Source organism: Apis florea, unplaced genomic scaffold (assembly GCF_048593485.1).
Source record: "Apis florea isolate Af1SG1 unplaced genomic scaffold, ASM4859348v1 contig_3158_pilon, whole genome shotgun sequence".
In the NCBI taxonomy this organism is placed as follows: Eukaryota; Metazoa; Arthropoda; class Insecta; order Hymenoptera; family Apidae; genus Apis; species Apis florea.
The window spans coordinates 5,284,069-5,302,640 of record NW_028256713.1 but is presented as its reverse complement, the minus strand read 5'-3'; the positions used below and the strand labels follow the sequence as shown (position 1 = coordinate 5,302,640).

General features: G+C 38.3%; 2 protein-coding genes across 2 annotated transcripts in view; one reads left to right on the top strand and one right to left on the bottom strand.

Moving 5' to 3' along the window:
• LOC100868187 (RNA-binding Fox protein 1) overlaps positions 1-18,572 on the top strand; it is a 305,806-nt gene that overhangs the window by 46,693 nt on the left and 240,541 nt on the right. Inside the window, exon 2 of the mRNA XM_012493722.3 lies at positions 11,869-11,913. The gene's annotated coding sequence lies outside the window, so the exon portion shown is untranslated. The remainder of the gene's footprint in view (positions 1-11,868; positions 11,914-18,572) is intronic.
• The window catches only part of LOC105736924 (uncharacterized), an 89,592-nt gene that overhangs the window by 18,116 nt on the left and 52,904 nt on the right, over positions 1-18,572 (bottom strand). The window lies entirely within an intron of this gene.

Below are 18,572 nucleotides of genomic sequence, written 5' to 3'. Positions count from 1 at the left end.
ATAATGTAGGCGCAAAAATATGAGAAAAGGTATTGCGGAGAAAATGTGGTAATTTCTGAACGATGATAAAACTTTACGAGAAGTCGCAAGTTTCGCGAGAGAATTCGTGGCAACAATTGAAGAGCGCGAATTCCTTTCGGCAGCAAAAACGAAAGTTAAATCTTCTGACGCGAAATATTCGTCCAAAGACTTCGCGTCGAAAAACTCTGACGAGGAGGGATTAAAAAAAAAAAGAAAAAAGAGAATAATCACAATTCTTTCCGCTTCTTTCAACCTGTAAAAAATGCACAAGTACTTGTGTCCCCTGAAATCCTAATCTTGATGCGGGACCATTTCAACAGGATCAAAGATCAGGTTGTAATTAACCGTGGTGGAGTGCAAAGGTGCAGTATTCTCACGCGAGAGGGTTGAATTTCAGGAGCGGAACGCGGAGAAGGGTTGCGTGGTACGCGTAATTAAACCTCGAGGAAACTCGATTCAACTTGGCAACTGTGAAAAACGAAAAACAAAAAACAACAAAAAAAAAAAAAAAAGAAAGAGAGAAAAAAGGAAAAACCGAAAACAGAAATAAATTTTAAATAGAATTTTCAGCCCAGTTCTGGAGTGGAAGCGAGTTGCGAACGCGTGTTCACCCACGAATATACACTGATTGCAAACTCGTCGTGTTTCACAGAAACAATATGCACGCGCGCAAAAACGCGACCAGTTGGGAATGCAGAATAAACAGAATCACGTAGGATTATCCTGGAAAGCGGCTGTGATAACAGGTGGAATTATTGCTTTGATTCGTTTCGCGTTTATTCTTTGAGAATATATATATATTTAAAATAGAATAAAAAAGTTCGAATATAGCTTGGAAAAATATTCCAAACATTTGCAAGAAGGAAATCTTCTATTAGATATACGTATTTCTTTCTAAAAGTCAATCGTCGACTGTATACACCGTATTATTAACGCAAACATGTTCTAAATTATTATTACTCCAATCTATGTCTAATTTCATTCCTTTCCTATCCACGCCCTTACCGTTTAAAAAACTATTTTTAATAAATGTTGACTAGATGTTATAAAAGTTTCGAAGCTGAAAACTTCATTCATTATTTTACGAGAAAAAAGGGGGAGAAGTTTCCAGTAGTCTCTTCTTCTTCCCCTCTCGGACTCGAAGAATAATGAAGTTTAGAAGAAAACTCGTCGACTGTCTCGATAAAGGGGATCAGGCCGGGATTAAAATTTATCAAAAAGTCAAACGATCCTTACTCTTGAAGAAAAAAATAAAAAGAAGAAAAAAAATTGAACACATCACTCACGACGCGATAAAGTTTCGAATTTAAACAGGCACGATTCGAATTTTCTTATTCGAAACACGATTTCGAAGTTAAGCCCCGTTCCTCTTCGGGATAGATAGAGAGCTTGGAAAATTCACGACGATGGCACGCCGCGAAAATCAACGCCCGCCATCTCACCAGTCGTCGACCGTGTCCTCCGAAAAAGAAATCGCGGCAGACGATTCCCCTTCGAGGTCTTCATCCGAGGGTTGGACCTTGGCCAAAAGGAATCCGCTTTAATATCGCGTGACACGTGATATTATATTACGTAGGCAACCGTGTTCTACTCGAGGAGAAATTCGACGGGGAGAAAAGGGGGTAAGTTTTCGTTTCGACAGGAAGGGGTTGAAATATTACGTAGCTTCCGTGTTGCAATCTGTCCTCGCTTATCTCTCCATCTTACGCTCGATAAACCTCTTCTTCGATCATATTCCACTATGATCGTGTTTTATGCGTGATCTTATATCCTCTCGGAGATGCATCAATGTATTGAAATTTGAAGCGCGTTTGCAGGGAAGCATCGTCCAAGGATTGATCGTTCTTCGCTTCTTAATCGATACGGATCGCAACAAGTGGCAACAAACCGGGAAGATGGAGATTAATTTCGAAAAAGTTGGCACACAACTTTTCTTTCCAACTTTTCTCTACATTCTGACACGCTACTATTAATAATTACGATTAAAGAGAGCATTTTTCATATATTTCATCGCGTGGCTGTTGCTTCTATCTACGCGTCAATCCGGTTTCGATGAAATTTCTCGAGAGAATCGAGTTTTGATCGAAAATTGTATTCGTTCATTTTTGTTTCGAACTTGAAATTCATCGATATAACGCGCACGCGTTCAAACACAAACGCCGTGACAAATGGACCATTGATAATGTTAATGGTATCAACGTATGTATATACATATGTATATATATAGGAGGGGAGAGAGAGAGAGAGAGAGAGAAAAAAGAAAGTTAATATCGTTATTTTTCGATGGTCAAAAGCGGTGGAACATCCGATGATTGTTTTTCGGTCGGCTAAATCTTATGCAATATGCATTCGACGCGCATAATATGGAAATATGCCTGCCTCTCTCCACCGTCAACTCGATTTAATGAAACGTTAACAAACGGTCAACGGGCTGTCGAAAACACCGGAATCCGTTTTAATTGTTTTTTTAACGCGGAACGCATTCGATAAAATCGGATCCCCTTTCCCCCCTGTATAGTAATGAGCCAACGTTCGTTTAATGTACCATGTTGTTTAATGTTATCGTTGAAAGAACGATTTTCACGAATCCATTTAAACGTTCCTATCTAAAAATCGAGATAAATATTTACAAATTCATCCATCGATTCTTTCTTCGTGCAAAAAAAAAAAAAAAAAAAAAAATAGCCTCCCGTATCTGCCTCATTCTCAAAATAATCGATGCCATTTATTTACCAATTAGATCGCACGCTCGATCACGATTCGCGATTTTCTTACCAACTTTTTACTCGGCCACTTCCTTCCGTGCAACTTTTCTAATGAAAGTCGACGCGGAGTGAAACTAGCCGAGTCTCGTCAAGTTTTTCTCTTCCTACATATATATATATATATATATATATATATATATATATATATATATATATATATATCCTCGTGTATTTATATTAGATAGATTTAATTGCATGCTAAGAGGCTCAACGATATTCGACAATATTTCTTTTCTCTTCTTTTCCCTGAGATAGAGAATCATCATACCTGTCAAGTATTTTGTAATTTTATTCGGCGAGTCGGACCGAAGTGGAGATCATAACGCGATCGCTTTCTAAATGAACGAGCATAAACTTTCTATGCTACACGCTTCAACGTGAACATTCGTCCGATATCGAAGTTTCTTCCTCCGTCTCGAACACCCTACGCTTTCCAAAACTGTTAAAAATCTGAACGAACACGATCCCCAACCATTCTTCCTACCCATTTCATCCCCTTGCTTCATCAACGAGCACAAGTAGACAAGTTGCCTTAACCCTCTTCTCCCCCCTCCCTCCCTTTCTCTCGAGAGAACAGCTCGCCTCGTTCGTTCTTGGCGAGGTTTCGGGACGTTGTTGGCGGGTTGTTCGCCGGAAGTGAGTCAATCGTCGCGAGGCGGAGGATCGAAAGGGCTCGAAATTAATTCCCTCGTTATCCCAATAACGTATGCGACTCGATCCCTGTTCGCAACAACATCGTATACACACAACCGATCCTTGTCGGTTGCTGGTTCATTATCGAGCCCTCCCCCTCCTTCTCCCCCCTCCCCCCGAATAATGCGCCGTTACCTGAAACTGGCTGCTGGCAATTAGGAGATTTACCTCCGCCCCGATGCCCGTCAATGCTCGGGTCGAACTTTGAGTTTGAACACGTTGAATCCTGTGCACCGGTGAATCCTGTTCCAACCGGGAGAGATAAGTCGAAGTTGTTCCTGGGAGAGGGGGAGGGGGGGGGGGGGGCTAAGGTTTGATCACGCCTCCATTGTAAAATTGTCTAAACGAAACGGGAATTTTGCAATTGAAATATTCAACGATGGATATATATTTAATGAACTTCGATCAATTTTGAATTTTTATTTGAATTTTTAGATTAAATTTTTAGGGAAAATTACGGAGTATAATATTTGCGAGTCAAGATTCTTTTGTATTCGAGATCTTTCGTTGGGAGATGAAATGGAAAATGCGTGTATTATTTTGAGAATCCTTTGCGTCCGTGTTTTGTGATAATACTTTTTTTTTATCTAATCTTATAATTGGTGTACGTTCTTTCTTTGTAGGTTCTTGATATGTATATATATAGATTCATTATTTTGAATATTTTCGATATTTATTTAGGTTTATCTCTTAAATCTTGAATTATTTTATCCCCAACTTCTCAAATGGAAAATGGAAATGGAAAATGCGTGTATTACTTTGAGAATCCTTTGTGATTTTTCCTTGAAGTATTTTTTATCTAATCTTATAATTGGTGTACGTTCTTGTAGGTTCTTGATATGTATATATAGGTTCATTTTCTTGAGTACTTTCGATATTTATTTCATCTCTTAAATCTTGAATTATTTTATCCCCAACTTCTCAAATGGAAAATGGAAATGGGAAATGCGTGTATTACTTTAAGAATCCTTTTCTGATTTTTCCTTGAAGCACTTTTTATCTAACCTTATAATTGGTATACATTCTTTCCTTATGGTTTCTTGATATGTATATATATATATAAGTTCATTTTCTTCAGTACTTTCTGTAGTCACTTCTCATAGAAATTTAGAGTAATCAGAAAGTATATGGAACAATAATCCAACAATGAATTATTCCAATTATTATTTATTTTGGTTGTGAGTAGAAATAGGCATCAATTTTTTATCTTATCCTTCTCACAGAAATTTGGACTCTAAGTAATCAGAAAGTGTATGGAACAATAATTATTATTTATTTCGGTTGTGGGTAGAAATAAACATGGAATGGCCAAGAGGCCTGTTATCAAGAAGTTTCTCAGCCGCTAATCCCGAATGCACTTGGGGGCCTCTCGATCGCTTTTCAATTTTCCTACCGCCGCAGCCTCGATACTCGAGCTGCCGCTTTCCCCTTCAGTCAACCGTGCCGATTAATCGAAAAGATCCAAATAAACCAAGTCTGGCGAGAAAACAGAGGCTGGCTCGTCTCCAAGAATCTTCCACGTCCATTCACAATTCCATCTACTACCTTCCATACTACGATCCTCAATGACTCTTTAATATCTCGAGAAGAGGCTGGAGGGGGAAAATGCTCGTTTCAGGCTTTGTTGTGTGTACACGAATTTCGTAACGGAGGATAGAATTATACGAAAACAGGAGCGTCTTTGAAAAGTTATAATTTCTGTCGCCTTGTTTTGCGTTCATGCAAAATTAACGATCGTTATATCGCCTCTGTGGACAATCGAATCGTTGAATTTATTTTTGCACTCCTCGAACAATGAATTTTTTTTTTTTTCAATACTTGGAATAATTGGAAGATAAGATTAACAAGTTTCTTGGGAATTTTTCATATTGCAATTTGTAGCATAATGAATTAATTTTTGGAATCTTTCGTTCAATTCTGCTTTGATATTGAAATGAATTCGATTCGAAAATTGTCTAATATTATTTTTGAAAATATTTAAAAAAAAAAAAAAAAAAGAAATCAATGGCGATATGTGGATGATTAAGGTTATTGTAGATGGTAGGAAGAATATTACAGTCGTGAATAAATAGCGATTAAATAATCGTAAGATTGAAAAGAAAATTACCGTTTTTATTTATCGATATTTATTTTACGAAAGAAAACACTTAGGAGAGCACTTGCTTGTCATCGAGAACGAGAGAATAATGAATCGTTTCATCGCGAAAACGATACATTTGACGAGAAATAGGACGCGACGAAATGATGAATTGATAGAATCTACATGGAGCTCTCATTCTCTTTCTTTCTTTCTTTTTTCCACAGAGAAAACAAGGATTCGAAACAAGGATGGGCTCGGTTGAATTATAGAGACAAGCTTCTATGCAACTCGAACCATTCATCACGCTAATTGCATCTCCTGTGGAGACCGCCAAGTGATTTCTAAGAAGCGAATTAATCTGTTGGAGTTGCAATTGGTTGGAAGTTTCATCATCGTTTTTTTTCTCCAGAATTTTTTAACATTTTTTATCTCATCGCTCGATGAGATCGAAATTAAGTTGATGATTTCCATTTCGTAGATCGAGAGACAGTTTCAAAAACGAATGAATTTAATACGTGAAATTAGCTTTGGATCGAAATTTGAAATGTTTATTCATGTTTGTCGATATTCGACTATAATTATCATGTCGTTTAATAAAAAAAAAAATATATATATATATATAAACGAAACATTTGCGCATGGATTTTTGAAGGCTCGAAGCGCAAACACGAGCATGAGAAATACGCAAACATGCTTGTGTGAATAACTCTCGTTACAGTGTATAGACAAAGATCGAGCTGGAAATTACACGAAATTGCTATCGACTCGTTCGGCTCGTTCATCATTTGACGGATATAATGACGGTAATTTAACGGCGAGACTGACAAACGCGAAAATTTGAAGAGTCAACGTTTTCATTCGATTCTCAACCGTGCCAAATGTATTATTTGTATTATTGGACGAGCTCTGTATTGCTCTGGATTTAGTTTATACCAATTGTTGCTTTCTGTATTACCAATCGTGTATATTAATATGAATTTCTTTAAATCGTACGTATGTATCCCTCGAAATGTCGAATTTCCCGTTGTATCGAAATTGGAAACAAGCGTAAAGCGAATGCATGATCGTGTGAAGACAGCAGAAATATCTGGAATTCTTGTGCGCGAGGAAACCATTTAAATTACCATTTAAATCGCACGATTTCAAATTCTGTGTTAAAATTCAATGATAAAGAGATATTAGATTTATATTTCGAGGGCAAGTCTCTAGATTTATTTATTTATTAAATCGCACAGACAAGACGATTTTGCACGAAAAATCACGAATGACAGTTCAATTTTTAAAGAAAAGAGAAGATAAAAATTTGGAAACCCATTGAAAGAATCGAGGATGCCATTGAACCCGGTTTCTCTTTTATCTCAATCGATTGCCGAGATTCAAACTATAAGACGGAGATTACGAGTTCTCCCAAAAATCTGACACTTGTCTGGACTTTGAGACAGGTCGGTGAAATAGATGAGAGACTTGAGTAAACGATAAGGATGAAACGATAAAATATTACCCTTTCTTTTACACGAGGATATCTCGAGAAATCGTATCGAGATGAATCGAGGAATATTTCAAAGAGGAAGATTCTGCGCTTCCAATGCGCTTTCATTCGTTGATTAAAAAATGATTATCTTAGTAGAGGCACGTTAAATTTTTTCTAATTTTAATATAGTTTGAGATAAGTGATTAATTATCTTTTCTCTATACGATTATATCTCAGGAACCGAAAGTCGTGTCGAGATAAATCAAGGAAATTATTTCAAAGGATAAGGTTTTGTGTTTCATTTATTGATCAGAAGTCAATTATCTTTCAAGTTATATAGATATATATATCTTAACCGAGTTCCAAGATAAAAAATAAATAATAGATGTATCTATTTCTGGGAAAATATTACTTGTAGCGATGTTTAATTAATGATACGCGATAATTGAAGATAATCTAAATTGATTTAAAATTTATATTTAGTCTTTGAAATGAGTTGGATTTTTATTCAATCAATCTCATGCGAGTTTAATATTAATTAATTGATTTTTACGTGTGTTTCTTCTTCTTCTTTTTTTATATGAAATAAATTACTGTCCATGTATCTTCGGTATAATAAAATTGAAAATGAACTGGTTAACATTTGCCGAAGTTATAAAATATTCATGATACGAAACAGGCTCGTAAAAGTATCAAAATGGCGTTAATTATACATACGTTATTCTACATTAATATTGGGTTATCCGGAAATTAATTACGGCAGTATAATATAATATGGAAATGAACTTAAAATAAACTCGCTCGATAAAACGAAAAAAGAAGAAAAAAAAAAAAAAAAAAAGAACCATCGTAACTTTTCAAAGATTTTTAAACTCGTCTTATTCTCTTAATAACCCAATTTCCAATGAATTTTAACGATTATACGATACACGAATGATTAATTCATAAAATTCGAAGCTTAAAAATTCACGATTACCGGATATATTCGCGTTTAATTCGACCCCCTTGTGCCACCACCAAGGTCTCTTCTCCAAGCCACGAGAATCAAGCCTTCGAGTCGAACACCCTCCTCGACCTTTGCCTCGACCGGAGGGTCGAAATTCTCGTGTCTTAATTTTTGCCACCCGATTTACCTCTCGCGAGCCGATCGCGGGGGTTCAATTTCACGGCGTGGCGAGCCGTGCAACACGGCGAAACGGCGCGTGACCCAGTTAACCCGTTCGTTTCCCGGCGCATCGACCCGAGCAAGCGTTTATTAAGGGTGGCAAAAGGGCGCGAGAGTCGCAGAGTGGATGGGAGGGGCCGGCCGTCGCAAGGGTAAACGTCCCTTAATTAAGTTGTCTAGCACGCCAGACCAATTCATCGAAGCTTCTTTATCCAGAGAGAGGGAGAGAGAGAGAGAGAAGGAAGGATCGGTTGCTGATGCGAAATCGATGTCACGATGCCTCGAGAGAGAGGACATCGCGTGTTTCCCTCTCTCTCCCTCCTCGTTTCTTGTTCTTACTTCTTTCTCTCTTTTTCCTTCCTTCCTTCCTCTATTTTTCCGTCTTCCCTTCTCGAGGGAGATGTTCAATAAAAATTCCTCGAGAGCCTCGACCGGCAGGAAATGTCGTCGGTGGTGCGCACGTCGAGTCCTCTCGCGGAATCGAAGCGGAATTCCGTTCGAAAACGAGGATTGGGGAGGGGGGGGTGACCAGACGACGACGGGACGCCTTTTTAAATTCCCCGCATAGCGGACATAGAGGGAGAAGGACGATCCCGGTTGTTCCGTTCGAGGGAGGGTTGGAACGAGTGGAGTGGAACACGGAAAAGTACGTTTGCCCGTGCAAATATCGTTTATCGAATGATAATTATGCGGCTAGTAAATAAGCAGAGGGTCGAGAGGGAGAATTTCGCGTCGAATTTGTTTGGCGATGCGTTGCGATGATTATATAAATTCCATTGGATTTGAATTACGAAGAATGTTTTTAAAAATCGTTTACACGGATGTTGAATTAATCTTGGGAAGTACTTGGTTGGAAATTAATGGCAATATGAATGTTATTCGTTGGGAAACAGACGAATTCTTGAGGATGAAATAAGATACTATATATAAAGAATCTTTCTAGCCTTTAATCTAGGGATCCCTAGAATTTCTAGGTTCGATAACCTGCAACCTGTTAAGTTTAAAATGTTTAGGATGGTGGGAAAAATGAGTAACTGTAAAGGATTTGAGAGGATGTATAGGAGGGTAGAGCCGACGCTGTAAATAACATCGTCGAAACGAGTCGGGACGATTTATCGCGTCAATTTTTCGCCGTAAGGAAAGGCATTCGGTTTATTTCGGTAATAATGGTGACTGGAGATTCCTTGGACAATAAAAGAAGACCTCCTATTTTCTAAGGGAAAATATATCGCGTTTATTTTGACCGAATTGATCGTATCAATTGTAACAATGCGAAAATAGAGAAATCTCTCTTACCGAGATCGTAACGTTACAATTCTTCCAATTCTTCTAATTTTCGAAAAATGACACGAACGACAATAAACATTTACGCGAGTATCAAGTACAATAATTAATATCCTCAAATAATCTCGAATAGAGTCAAAAATATCTCGAACTTAAATCAACATATGACACGATTTCGATCGAACACCAATAAAATTATTACACAACAAAATGAAAAAAGAATCCTACCACGCGAATTAATTTCGATCGATTCCTATTTAAATTCTCTATTTAAAATTTACACGCTTTGAAGCCCGAATGACGCGCTCGTTGAACTCGATCGACGCATACCTTGGCGTTGGACCGTGCGAGATCCTTGAACGCCGGCGTCCAAGGAATTTCCATCGAAGGCTCTTTGCCGAGGTGTCGCGAATTACTTCCATCGCGGAATTTTCATCTCGGCCCCCGCCGAGTCAGCTGCCAGTCCGCATAATTTCCATTCCTCCGTTTGTTTAATTACGCCTCGCCACCTCGAGAGCTCGCGTTATCGAGCAGGGCCAGGATGATCACCGCGGAAAGAACTCTTCTTCTCTCCCGGATGCGAGAAAGAGAGAGAGAGAGAGAGAGAGTAAAGTCCTCGTCAAAGGCGTCTTTGACAATTCCAAACCCGTTCCACCAAGATATTGCGGAGAGAAGTTGGGGCGGGGATCGGTAATGGAATTGGAACTAGCCCCCTCGAGGATCGATCGCAATTTCGCGAGGTTTTGAATCCGAGGACGATTCGGAAGCGCACGTTGAACTCGATCGAGTATTTTGTATAGTTGATTAATATACAAATCTCTGAGGAATCTTTGCTGATTACGATAATCACGATTATTAAGTTTGAACGACGATTAAGACACCGAATTTCGACCGAATGTTTTATTTGATCCAAGAATTAAGTAGAAGCGAAAAAAAGTACATACAGTTCGTTTAATTAATAATTCGTTTCCCTATTTATCTTTTCTAACAACTCGTAACAAAGATATGCCCGGTTAATTAGATAAAAGGGGGAGGAAATTCGCTTTAATTAAATTCCGAAATTTAAAATCTACGAGAGAAATCTGAAGTTAAACATTTAATAAATGTATATACGCGAAATGAATTTTAATGCACGATTTAGAATTTTTCAAATGAAATATTTTTCTACGAATTAAATTGTAGATTCGATATTATCAAGCGTATTAATAACTTTTTCAATAGAAAGAAAAGACTTCTCGTCTCTGTTTCATCGTACAAAAATTCACAAATATTCGGAAATAATATATAAATGATGAATGCACACGTATAACAAACACTAACTTTACGCAAATATCACAGCGAATCGAAATCATCGTACGAATTACACGCAAAAACGAAGACAAAGGGGGAGTTTCGTTTGGAGGGAAAAGATCACGAGGGGGGGACAGATCGTGGTTTAAGCCGGTTTTCATGACAGAGGACGCGCATTAGCGGGTGTTAATGTTACGCAACGGGAAGTGGAACTCGATGTATCGCCCGAGGGAGAGGCGAGGTTTAAAACTAAACGCAGTTAAATCGAGTGTGCGTGTTGCACACTGTCGCTATTAACGTATTGTTCCACGCTTCCCAACTCTAATCCTTTCGTTGTTCGAGAAGACAGATTATCTCTGGTGGAAAGGAATGAGACGATTGATGATGGACGATTCTTAACTTTAGAATCGAAACCAGAATCGATTCGATTTTCGTCCAAATCGTTGGACGAGATATTACGAAGTTCTGGCGAAAAGAAGAGACATCGCGAGAAATCTCATTCATCTCCAGCCAACATTGATTGATCTCGTTTCTGAGAAGGATGAAGAGAACCGTTGCGATCTACGTTGCTTTTTCGTTCGTGAAAAAATTATTCCGGTTTTTAATCGGTGCTTCTTCTGCTTTGATGCTTTGCAGTTCGACGATGAAAGAAATTTTTTAAATATTTTCAAATCACGATGTACGAATATTTAATTTTAAAAGTAGAAAATTAATATTGAGATTCGCGAATGAAATTTTTCTTTTTCCCCAAAAATTGTAAATATTTAGAAAGTTGATTTGTATCCCGCAAAATCGATAGAGATGTAATTTAAAGGAGGAATTCATTGCAATATTCCTGGAAAATTACTTATCCGACAAACTTCTTCGAATCACAAACATTTCCAATCTCTCTTTCATCTTCATGAAACGAACAATGCCCAAAGATCCTTTATCCTCCAACTTTCGGATGAATTTCGACTTGATTAAATTCACCTCCATATCTTTCCTCGAGATTTAGCCACGAATTTCAAGGCATGGATTTCTTGGAAAATTGAACAGAATCATTACTCGAAACCAACCGATTCATAACGTGACATAATTCCCTCTTGTGTTGTTACAGATTTCTGCCAACCTCGTCCCGTCCACCTCTACTTCCTGTAGCCAGGTGAGTGACGTTAATCACCGATGAAAACATATACATTGCACCTCGTAGAAAATTATCTTCCTCGTGTAAACAATTTTTAAAACGAGCTATAATCAAGTTAAAATATCTCTTTCGCAAACACGTGTCAAGATATGAACACTGTTGACACAATTGCAACGTTTCATTGTTGTCATCATTTACGTGTATTTAAGAAGAAAAATAATAAACAGAGGATAATAATTATTATCCTCGATCGAACGAAGATACATCTGCTGTTTCGAATGCGAAAGACGAAAGAAAAAAAAAAAATAAAATTGTACTTTCGCGAGAGAGAAATTGAACAGACGATAGTCGAAGGCAATTAGACAGCTGTCAAACACGAGCTAAAATTTCTACGCGAATGGAAAGCGGTCCAACTGCTGGGAACTGCGTAAACTCGGAATATTATTTACTCGACAAACTGCTTTCGGTAGCTTTCGCCCCTCGTGCAGTTCCGCGCAAACACGACTTCTTAATATTCCGTTTGTCTTCGTCCATCGGCCAACTTTGCAGGCTTCGTTTTTTATTCGATATTAGTTTCCAATGATAATATTAACCATTTTTACTCTCGATAAAAGATGAGAAGATTTTTCAAAGAATTTGAAACGAAAAGTTTCAAAAGAGAAATGCACAAAACAAAGTATTTCAATCCGTTCTTGAACAAAAGAAGTAAATAGGAGAACGACTTAATATTTTTCAAAGAATTTGAAATCAAAAGTTTCGAAAGAGAAATGCATGGAACGTCTAAACACATTATTTCAACCCCTTTCTTAAAAGTGTAACGAAAGAAGTATACATAGGAAAACGACGTGTAATATTTTTTATCGTGCAATTAATGCAAATGAAAATTTTTCTCTTACCTCGTCTATCATAATTATATGCATCCCGAAAAATTAAATAAAACAAAAGCGTAAATAACGCGTTGCACATCGATACATAAAAATTGAAATACGACGATTAGACAGAGAGTGGAAGTCCGCGATGATCTCGTACGAGAAATGGTGGGAAAACAACGTCAAAGGGTCGAGCAAGAGACAAGAGTTGCACAGGAGGAGGAAAATGCGCCAACGTATGTCACGTTTCGTCGAAAAGGATGACACGACACGTCTCGCGCCACGTATGAGGGGGAACGAGAAAGAACGAGCGAGATGATTGCGTCTGAAATTGGTAGGGAGTCGAGTCGGGGACAGTTGGAGAAATACCAGGGGAAAGCAATTTTTAACGATGCGTCTCCTCCCTTCTTCTCCTCCTCGAAACACGACCCTTGCCGCAATAACTCCACGCCTGATGCAAAAATTGCTATATCGAGCAAGAGACGTTTCCCTCCTTCGATCGTGGATTAAATTTGTCGCAAAGTCGTACATCGAAATACAGTTACTCTAATTATTATCACGAAGAAAGATTAAGAGATGTTGAATTTTAATTCTGCTTGCTTACAAGAAGAGCCACTGATCGATTCAAATTTAGAGTAAAAAGAAAGAAAAAGGAATCCAGTGGCCTAGTTCCTTCCTTTGGTTTCTACTTTCTTCAAAACTTTTTTCCATAGAGAGAAAATTCAAAAAATAATTCCTACGATGCACCACCCCTCGATTCAAAAGTATGGAATCGCGCATTGCATTCTCGCGGAAAAATTCACTTTGCCATTTGTCCCTCAACGAATCACTTTTCCCTCCTATTTTTCTTCCATCTCGCCCCAATCTCCTTTCAGCTTTCTTTCCAGCCTTCACATCCCATCTCTAGCATGGATGAAATAACACGGGAAATAAAACGGCGGTCGAAGGAACAACGGCCACGTGTCGCAATAAAAGTGGACGTGACGGTCGAACGATGCGACTTCCTCGAGGTAGCAGCGTTCGTTCGAACGAAAACGTTGAGGGCGTCGAGGGCTCGTTTCTTTCTATCGTTTAAAATGCGAGGTTAGAACGGTAAGCGATGCGAGAGAGAATGATTGGGATCAAAAGGTGTTTCATATAAAAGTGTATACAGAATCTTGGAAAATTGTCACAGAAAGAAATCCATCGAATTTCCATATTCGCCAATAATACTCCTCGAAAATCGTAAGATCGTGTCTTTTCTTTTTTAGAATTGATTTTCAACAAATTTTAAATTATTCGCCTCTAATTTTACCCCTCAACGCGAGGTTAAATTTAGAGAGAGAGAGAGAGAGAGAGAGAGAGAGAGAGAGAGAGAGAGACGCTCGAAGATCATTAATTAGAGGGATGCAACGGGAGAAATGGGTGGTGAAAAGGGAGGAAGTTGGGATAAACCAACTACTCCATTTCCGGTTCAAAAGGGACAGGGCGGTCTAAAGGAGCGCGTTAAAAACTCGGGCGGGAAGAAAAGGGTGAAGAGGGGAAAAGCGGCGGGGGGAATACGCGGAAAGGAAAGGCAGCGGCATCTCTAGAGAGTGGAACGAAGGAGGGAGGAGCAGGGTGGAGAAAAGCGAGTGAAAGAAAAGCGAGAGAGGGGGTGAGGGCACGCAAAAAGGGGCGGGGAGGGGATGAAAAGCGAGAGGAGAGTCTGCATCACCTTGCATTCCACTTGACGGCACTTCTGCGTCGTCGCCTGCTGCTTCTTTCCGCTCCTCTATTTTCCGTGTTGCAACGAGCGATCCGATCCGGGGGAAAGTTTCGAATCGAGTCTGGTTTAAGCAGCCGCATCGACGATCACGAAAAGATGATCTTGCGACGAGTTTTCTCGCGCTGTCGCCCTCCCAACGAGTCGGCCACGCGGTTCTTAATGCGTCTCCTTTCGTCAACCCGAGGCTTCGTCGTCAAATGATCATCCCGCTTTCTCTCGTGAAAATGTAATGAAATGCGACGATCGTAGATGTTAAGAAATGGTCGTTTGGAGAGTTATCCATTGAAATAGGATTGAAACAGGATTCGAATATTTTATCTTGAAGATTTGCTTTTTAATTCTTCATCTATTCGCGTAGTAAACTAATTAAAATGTTCATATACAAAAAAAACAAAAATCCATCAAATTAAATTAAATAATAAAATGTTATCGTGAAACCAAAAATTTTCATTTATTTTTATTCAATCAATTTTTATATTGATACATATACATGTATGTATTCAATCAAACAAAAAGAGAAACACTTGATATATTAAAAAAAATATCAAAAAAAAAAAAAAAAAAAAAAAAATACGTATCAAAAAGCAATCATTGAATTCGATAAATTACAAATTTCAAATTTATTATTAAAAATCGAAAAATCCCCTTTCATTTATACCTCGATGAAAGAAAAAAAAAATATCAATCTACCAAACTATTCATTATCTATTTATCTATTTTCCATTCGATTCGTTGAATGCAACGAAAATGATCGAGACAAGCACGATCCAATCTCTTCTCGTAAAAAGAAATCACGAAACGATTCTCTCCTCTCCACATCCAAGAATCATCGTGCTTACGAATTTTTTTATTCTTCATCCTTTAACTTCCCCCCCTTAAAAAAAAAAAAGAATGCCCTGCGAGTAATCGAGAAATCGAGCAACCGACGACGCAACCCGACCATTCACCGCTCTTTGTTTCACGCGAGAGGAAGCAGGGGGGGAGGGAGGAGGAACACGTCATCGAGCAGTCGGTCACGAGCAGCAGCTCGACGATCCCCGGGGGTGCGGTTGAACCGGCGTGCAACGAAAACAAACCCGTGCTCGCCCGGGTTTTAACGCTGGATCCCGTCTCTCTTCGATCCACGAAATTAAAGACGTTTCGTTATCAGCCGCGAGCTGAACGAGTTTATATCGTCGCCGGGGGTCCAGGAAATCCGCAATGCGGAGACATCCGAGCTGGACCCGCTTAAAAATTACGAGCCGCAGCCGGGCTCGAAACGACGAAACTTCCCACGTCCATTTCCGAAATGTAAATCTCGAACGTGAATGGAAACCGTGCTCGTCGAGCTTAAAGTTACACACGAACGTCGCGAAAGGAAGAAGAAAGGTTTTGGGAGTGGGAAAAAGATTTTGGGTAAGAAGGAGGAGGATTTATAATCGATGAAGATCGGTAGTTTTGATCAAGGAATTTGTATAAAATTGTTCGTACGTGGTATTGCAGTTTGGTCGGAAATTTTTTTCCATCTTTAGCTATTCTGAAATATCAAGTAAATATCGATGAGCCTGATATTTTTGCGGATGTATATAATATCGTATGTAATAATCACGGGGTGTAAAATTGGGGAGACAATTTATTGTAACAGTGATAGATAGGGTAGAAGATTTAAGACTGGATGGAAGAATGTAAGAATTTTGGAAAATATTTCAAAGCGTATGTGGGAATTGTTTACAATTAAAAAACACCCGAGTTATAACAAGGTTGAGATGAAAGATTTATAAAGGTCAGGGTGAAAGATCACTAAGCTCGGGAACATTGGATAGAAAAGTTGGTGTGGCGAAAAGTCAAGGTGATAAAACTCGTCGTGAGAAGATCGAGGGCGCGAGTTCGAGATTAAGAAACTTTGATCTCGGTAAACTTTAACTTGACAGGTCGCAAAATTCACGAGTTTAAAATTTCTGGTAAACGTGCTGCTTTTGAAATTTTTCAAGATAAAGGAAAAAAACCTTTAAACCTCTTTTTTTTTTTTTTCATATCGAAAACTATCTCTCCTTTGAAATCTTAGAATCTAAAAATCTTCGCCCTTGAGAAGCAAAGTCTTCGATCTTAGAAGCCGAAGAGAGACACTATCTCGTCTTAAAAAATTAAACCAGGAGGAAATTCCAACGACCTTGAGCCATGAAACCTCTGGAAAATATTTGCACTCGATAACACCCACGCTTTGAGAAAGAATAAAAAAGATATAATATTTATGGTGAGATAATTTGTTAGTTGTTTCCTTATTGTTAACAGTTCTGTTATTTTTCTACTGGCTCTCATCAAATTCAAATGTTTTGTTTTATTTATACAAATGATTCCTCGAAACTGATAAATGATTCACTCAAAAATTATAATATACTTAAGTTGCCAATTTTCGATCATCTTTCTTTTAAATTTTCAACTTTTCGATTTTCAGTCCGTAAATATATCGCTTTGTTTCTAACATAATCGAGATTCAACAATATTCCTGTGCTCTCCATTGTTCCTTTTTACGAGCAATCATGTGCACACGCCTGGAGAAATTTCACGCCGCGTCCTCATTGTGCGATTTGTATATCTCGAGACAAACAGTTTGCATAATAATTCGATGCACGAGTTGGGCGCGATCGAAGGGAACGAACGATGTCTTTAAGAAGCGTTCTTGAAGGATTGGCGCCAACAAGAAGAGAGGAAACTTTACGAGAGAATTTTTCATTTCAAAAAAGAGGAGATTTGGTGTTGGGATTTGCATGGAAATTACGTGTAAAACCGTCTCTCCATATTTGTGAAATTTCCAAGTAATTCTTTATAGAAAAATTATTCCAGAAATTGGATCACATCTATGGCTCGTTGTATTTTATTCGAAGCGGGATAAAAATATTTTGTTTTCTTTTTTTTTTTTTTTAATAATCATGGCATTTTATGTTGTTTCAAAGAGCTTTTTTAACAACATTGAACAATTTTCACCGTGTGTGCAAAAGAGCGTAATCGAATAAAGCTTTATTTGAATTTCAATAAAACAGAGAGACGGAGTTTATTTGCTTTGTTACTTTGCATTTCTGTGTTTCGTGCCTTCGGGGATACGTGTCTGCTTTAAATTTAATCTACTATTAATACGAACCTCTACACGTATAAAATATTAGATTACGTATTATAAGCTAGGTAAACATTTCCACATTCTATAGCTAACTCTCACTAAATAGTGGAAAATTAAATCGCTTATAACTTGGAGAGTAAAATCATCCAATCATTTTTCCTGCCTAACCTTACACCCAAGCCTACCTAACATTTTACCAAACCAACATGCAAAATAAGAAAGAAAATTTCTTATGGGTGAAATAAAAATTTGTATCTAAACAAATTCCTTTCTCACAAGAACAAGATCCCAATTTTATCCCAAAGTTTATCATATCTTCTTAATCTCGTCCAAACGTACATTCACTCGTCGTGTAGACAAATAATCAAAAGCATAGATTTCCAAAAAAAAAAAAAAAAATTCAAGAAAGTTAACAAACTCGTTACTCGACAAAAGCTTCAAGATTAATCGAACAAAGGAGAAATTTGTCGAGAGATATCGAGTTACCATCGCAAATGAAGCGACTTCTTCTGAAAGTACAAAATCGTGCTACTCTTTTTTTTTTTCCTCTCTTACCTCGACTTCCTCGTTCGGTCACGCATTAGCGTAATAAGATTCGCCGACGAGCTGCCGCCGCCGCATTCTTCCGGATGAAATTCCTTCCGTCCTTTGGAATCGTGGACACAAGTGCACAAGCCTCGTAACGATCCACCCCCTCGCTCGGCCGGTAACTCTTCGAGTTTTAAAAGTCGATAACAAGTTCGTTGCAACCGGGAGAGTGGCTCGGATCGTTCCACTCTCCCTCCTCCGCCCACCAAAGTTTCAAAGTTAATCGTCCTTTTCGGAATGCAACGAGAGGACTCGGAGCAAGATAATCTCGAAACGAATAATAGGAACGGATGATTAAGGGCGTAATAATTGGTAAATGTAAGAGTGTTGCAAATGTAGAAGATTTTCTGAAGAAAATTCTAAGGACAAAGTATCCAGA